This window comes from Eutrema salsugineum, unplaced genomic scaffold, assembly GCF_000478725.1.
Source record: "Eutrema salsugineum unplaced genomic scaffold, Eutsalg1_0 scaffold_10, whole genome shotgun sequence".
NCBI classification, from domain to species: Eukaryota; Viridiplantae; Streptophyta; class Magnoliopsida; order Brassicales; family Brassicaceae; genus Eutrema; species Eutrema salsugineum.
The window spans coordinates 1,334,714-1,341,307 of record NW_006256908.1 but is presented as its reverse complement, the minus strand read 5'-3'; the positions used below and the strand labels follow the sequence as shown (position 1 = coordinate 1,341,307).

The 6,594-nt window shown below is 42.0% G+C and overlaps 1 non-coding gene across 1 annotated transcript; it reads left to right on the top strand.

Moving 5' to 3' along the window:
• Window positions 1-2,164: 2,164 nt before the first annotated feature.
• Window positions 2,165-2,271, top strand: LOC112081711. Its single transcript, XR_002896633.1, has one exon. It is a non-coding gene; the product is annotated as a small nucleolar RNA R71 (small nucleolar RNA).
• Window positions 2,272-6,594: the final 4,323 nt, after the last annotated feature.

Below are 6,594 nucleotides of genomic sequence, written 5' to 3'. Positions count from 1 at the left end.
CCTGAACTTTCTTATCTCACTAAGCAATGCACTCTCTTCATGCTCTAATAAGCTATCATTTATGAACACTAGATATGTGGAGTTTAAGCCCAAGAAGGCATACCTGAGCCTTGTTGGTAGAGGCTTGAGCTCAACAGGGGGTGCATCAGCCTCATTCCAATCTGCATCGAAGCTGCTTTGGCTAGTGTCTGATCCTTTGATAGCCAAGACCTCAGAGCCACTTTGTTCCAGTTCCAAAAACCTTGTCTCAGGACCAAGTTCTCTAGCATTGTCCAAATGCAACTTGTACCCTTCACTTTCTTCTGCTAAGAGCCCATGGTCTCTTTGTTCTTGGGTTAAGGAAGCTTGAAGAGGGTCCTCAGTATTCAGTTCCTCAAGCAACTCATCAGCCAACTGATCCATTGTCTCCACATAGAAGCATTGACCTTCTATGGTGGGTTTCTTCATCATCTCATTCACATCAAACTTAAGCTTCTAAGACTCTAGTTGAAGCTCTATGATCCCACCTCTCACATCAATAATAGCTCCTGCTGTGGCCAGGAATGGCCTGCCCAAGATAAGATGATCAACTGGTTCCTCATCCATTTCCAGCACAACAAAATCAGTTGGAACCTCAAAACCACCTATCTTGACAGGCAGATCTTCCAATATCCTAACAGGTAATCTAACTGATCTGTCTGCAAGGACAAGAGAGATCCTTGCAGGTTTGAAGACTCTAAAGCCAAGCTTCATTTCTATGGAGAATGGCATCAAGCTGACAGATGCTCCTAGATCACAGAGGCATCCAGAGAATAGTAGAGGTCCAATGGCACAAGGGAGTGTGAAACTCCCTGGATCAGTCAACTTTCTTGGAATGGACTTCTTCTGAATGATGGCAGTGCATTCATGACTTAGTACCACCATGCCTTGAAGCTCTTTAGTCTTGTTCAGAATGGCATCTTTCAAAAAGTTACCCATCTTTGGCATCATTAGAAATGCATCAATGAGAGGCATTGTGAGTGGTTTCTCATTGAGTGCCTTCTCAAATACAGCTCTTGCCTTGTCTACAAGTTGCTTCTTAAATCTCCCTGGAAATGGGAGCTTGGGTTGGTATGGAGGTGGTGGGACATATATCTTTTCTGGTTCAGGTTCCTTTTCCACCTCTTTACCCTTTTCTTTCCTTGGTTTCTCAGCAACTTGATCATCTTTTAAGGCTGCCTCCCCCTCAGTTTAATCATTGTCCTCAATGATCACACTGTTGTGCTCAATACCAGGTAGCTCCTTTCCACTCCTCAGTGTAATGGCTTTAGCATATTCCTTGGGGTTGGGTTCAGGCTTTCCAGGTAGATGTCCTTGGTTCTTTGAGCTAGAGGTCTGGTTTTGCTTCAATTCCTTGATTTCCTGCTGCATGGCTGCATTCTGGTTTGCAAATATCTGTTGACCCTGAAGCAGTTGTTGCAGAATCCCAACCATATCCGATCCCATCTGTGGCTGCTGCAGAACCGGTGGTGGCTGAAACTGGTGTTACTGACAATTCTTTTGCGTAGAATCCAATTCATGACGTGCTGGGTTTCAGGAAAGAAATAGCTGTGAACTGAAACCAGTACCCTGAAACGGTTGCTGTTGCTGACCAAAACCCTGATTCTGAGCAAACTGATTCTTGAGTTGGAAAGATCCTTGAACGTTGTTCTTGGGAACAAAGTTCTGTGGAGCTTGAGAATTGGGATAGACCTGGTCTTGTGGGTTTGCTACATTGGGATTCCTGTAAGAGAGGTTCTGATTGGCATTGCCATACTGATATCTTTGGAACCTCTGATTCCCAATGTAGTTAAGCTCCTCCTGAGTAAGACCTTCTTCACTGATGTTCTCAAATAGTTGAGAAGGTTCTTCATACTCTCCTACAAAGTGCATTGGCTTTTGAGAAACCAATTTCAATTTGTCCAATTCACTCCTCAACTCCTTAATTTCTCTAGTCAGCCTCTATTCAGAGCTTGAACCTTCTGATCTGTTTGATCTGTCATAGTCTTTACCATAAGTGTCATTGCTCATTGCTAAGTTCTCCAGTAGCTCTAAAGCAGCATGAATCTCCTTTCCCAGAAAGTTTCCATTGGAGGCAGTATCCAGCTGGTTTCTAATCTTAGGAAGAGCTCCTCTATAAAGTGTGCTGAGAAGTGAAGCCTCACTAAACCCATGGTGTGGGCATTGGTTGGTGTAGCTCCTGAATCTCTCATATGCTTCACCAAAACTCTCATTGCTGTGCTAAGTGAAGTTAGAGATTTGGTTTCTTAGCTTTGCTGTTTTGGAGGTGGAGAAGAACTTAGATAGAAATGCCTGCTTACATTGCTCCCAGGTTCGAATGGAGCCTCTTGGAAGATTCTTCTCCCATTGGTGAGCTTTGTCACCAAGACTGAAGGGGAATAATCTGAACTTGAAACTGTCCTCGGAAACTCCATTTATCTTTGTCAAGTCACACACTTTATCAAATTGATCCAAGTGTTCCAAGGGATCTTCCATTGCCAATCCATGGAACTTTGAGTTCTGAACCATATTCAACAAGGATGCCTTCACTTCAAAATTGTTGTTTTGCACAGGTGGTGCTTGAATTCCAGATCCATACTGATGAGCATTGGCCTTGTCATTCTCTCCAACATAGACCTGTGGCTGCTCATATCTCCTTTCCTGGTGTTGGAAGGGCTGTTATTGGTGGTGCACCTGTTGTATTTGCTGTACATTGGCCTGATGCCTCTGTTGATGAGCTGGAGCTTGTCCCTGGTGAACATAAGCGTGCTGTTGATGCACCTGTTCCTGATGAACATTACCCTGATGTAACCCTTGACCAACTCCATTACCAGTTGCATTACCAGCTCCATTACCCTGAACCTGTGGCTCCTGAGCCGGTTGTTCCATGTCAACCACATGCTCTCTTTGATCTTCCATATCAGCCTGATCAATCTGTCTTCCACGCCTATCCCTTCTCCTCCTTGGTACCAAAAGATTAATGTTGTCGTTGAGAGGGAAAGGTGGACCACAGCTTCTTGACCTTGACCTGGTGTTCATACACCTGAAAGCAGAAACATAACTTGAAAGTAATCAGTAAAAACAAAAAATAAGTACTTGATCTCAAGAACAGATCAGAGCTTAATGCTAAACACTCCACAATTTGGCAATGGCGCCAATTGATAGACAAGACTTTTTAGGTCTTAGGGCTATCAATCCCCTTGTCAAAGTAGCACAAAAGAGGTTGTTAATCCAAGAATGTGGTGATAGACACTAAGCTATGTGATCAGTTTTTCAATTCAAGTAAACAGTTGAGGTTTTGATTGGTTAATGACAACTAAAAACTTAAAACAAAATTAATGACTAAAGAAGTGATCAAACAAAGACAAGCAAATAACAAAATGATGATGAGAATGTATGTATGATGATGAGAAAGGTCTTAGACATGATAGTGGAATAGGGTGCCTTCAGTGTTAAACTAGTGAGCTAATGAATCATGTGATCAAGCAAACCATTCAACTTAAACATCATTGATTAAGTTAATTCTCTCATGAAGGTATCAACTTCTATGCTAAAACAGTTTCTAACCTAGTCATCATTAGTGAAACATGAGTCAACAAGCATTAAGAACCAGTTTAATCTGTCATTTAAGCATATAAACAATCATTCCCATGATGAATAACACTTAAACCTCTAACAACCTTGGTTCAGACATTTCATCAAACACTTTTGGTGCATGAAATGCCCAGAATCTAGACCACATATGATGTGTATGGATCTAGCATTAAGAAGAGGTTGTAGAGAATGGAATATGAATGATCTAACCCCTAAGCTCACTAATCTATCACTTAAGCACCCTAATCTACATATCTAAGACCTTAATATGGGGTTTACTCACTAATCATGACTAACACACTAGGGATTTGATGATGAGAAATGATAAGACAAGATGTAAAAACACTCTTCAATCGATATTAAACTCAAAACAAGGTCTTAACCGATGGTTCTTTCACTAAAAAGGAAAGGAGACTAAGGATAAGATAAAAGGTTCTCTACAAATTAGGTCTAAAATGTATGTATATTGGTCTTGGACGAACCGGGTCAGCCCAGAACAAACCGGGTACTGACCCGGCTTTGATGGGTAAAGATGAGGTTTACCACGGTCAAGCAGGTTCTGGTCAAGCCGTGGCATGTGACCGTGTCAAGGCTGAATCTTCTGTTCTTTGATGAATCTTGGTGCCATGGGGTCTTTCTGGTCGTGATGCATGGCCGTGTCCAAGTCTTCTGGATTCGGATGAAGAACTGGTTGGAGATGGCACGGTCTGGTTGGACCGTGTTTCCAGGGCGTGGTGAAGGAGCTGAACATTCGGTGATTGCCTCGGCTAGATGAGAGGCCGTGTCTATAGAGCGTGTCGAATCCCAAATGTTTGCATGATCTTGCCGCGGCCAAGTGTGTCTTGCCACGGTCAAGTGTAGACCGTGGCGTTACCTCGTGGAAAATCCCGAATGCACGCATGATCCCAAGTGTTGTCTTGCCACGGTCAAGTGTAGACCATGGTAAAACATCGTGACCTTGGACCCTTCAACTTTTAAAACGCTTTGGAGGTTGCCACGGCCAAGTCCAAAACCGTGGTGTGTAGACCGTGTCAAATCCCAAAGGACTGTATCAAGTGCCACGGTCAGATGTGGACCGTGGCATTCCACCGTGCCAACCTTACACTTAGCATAATTTCCATGCTCTTGATGCTCGAAGGATATGTGTGTCTCTATTCTTCCGAAACTCACGCCTCACAACTCCAAATGGAACGATCTCAACTGTTCTGGAAAGAGGACTCAAGTATCTCAAATCTTGATGAAGGACCTGTAGACTGAATCGGTCTGGAAATGCATCGTCCTTCGCAATCTTTGGAGCTCATCGGGTCGGTTTAAAATGGCAGCGAGACGGGCGTGCCTTCCGACGAGCTTAACTATCTGCTCACATTTCCAAATAGGGCGATCTCAAGTGTTCCGGAAACTAGACGTATTTCTCTTGATTCTTTATGAATACACCGGAGGTTGAATCGCATTGCAAGTCCTTCGTCCCATGCAATCAAAGTGAGGTTTTTGTCTGCACCAAACCATCTGTCCGAGTTGCTGTACACAGGTGAGGGTTCCTCCATGATCCCAGCTCCAAGTTGCTCCCAAAAGTCTCCAAATGACCTGAGAACACTCCAAAAATGCAGAACACTCTAGGACCTAATGAAAATCCTAAACAAAGCTAGAACCAAGGACAAACTCTAACAAGACTAGCTAAATGTATGCATGAGACTCAATATTTGGACAAAAATGCAGTCCTAATCATGACAAATTATGAATATATCATTTTGTGTCTACTAATCTTGTTTTTTTCTGTTCTTATTTTCTACTTTGAGTCTTGAGTAACATTCTTGCATGCATTCATGTGCTTGCATCTAAGTGCAAATAAAAACCAAAAAAATCAAAAAATCAGAATAATTTTCACAAAAAAAAAATGCTCATTCTAGTTGCATTTCACATTTTTAGATTGAGTCTAGTTGCATCATATAGGTTGCATCTTCCAGGGAGTAATGCTAGTTTTTTTTTCCTTGAGAGTACATCACTTTGAGAATTTGGATTAAAAATGCTTGTGAAATGACTTCTGTGCTTGCAAGGCTTGAAATGATTTGAATCTGAGAAGCAAGTTTGAATTGAACTCAACTCTAATAAGTGAAAACCTTGAACTTGACTCGAATTATCTTGTGATGCAATCTTTGAATAAGTTTGTGGATACCAATATACATATTTGAGCTGAATCCTGTTTTTACCACCCTCTTCTTTAGCTCAAATAACTGATTCCACATCTGGATCAGTTTTCCTTACCCTGAACCCATCCTTCCTTCAAGCCAAATGTTTGTGTGTGATTGAAAGGCCACCTTGGATCAAACTTAGCAGAAAGTGTTAGGTTTAGAGCGACAAGGGCAAGTCTCATTGAGTGTTAAGTTCCATCATCAAGGAGCTGAGAGATTTGGCAAGAACTAAGTGTGGGGGAGTGCTTGTTGGTGAGTGGAAAAAGGAGAGATGAGTGGAAAAAGGAGAGATGTGAAAACTAGACGATAGAAAAGAAAAGAAATCAGTTTTGGAGTTTTGAGTTAAAGAAAGAGAGCTCTAGTGTTTTGAAAAGAAAGAGTCTAACGTCTAAGTGAAAGGAAAAGCAAAGAAGCCAAAATGCTCAAATGTTTAAAAAGAAAGAAAAAGAGGCTAGAGGTTGCAAAAGAAAAAGAGCTGTGTAAAGTTTGAACTCCAAGACTTGAGTGTGAAAATGAAAAGTAAGTCCCCTAGTGAGAGAAAAATGAGTGTGAAAAGAGAGTGTCTTGAGAGAGTGAGCAAGTGAGAAAGCTTTGAGTAGAGTGTGGGGTGGGATGAGTCCTTGCCCTTGTATGCATGGGTTGCTTTTTACCTTTAGCATTCTGCCAAAGTTTGATCATTTCATAGAGAGATCCCCTTGCTGCATTGAACCCACTCAGGCATTGTTGAGATCATTCCAATCTCATATCCTCTCCCTAGCCAAGCTTTGCTTGTTTAAACATTGCATCATTTGATCCACTTGGTTGAAAGCTTAAT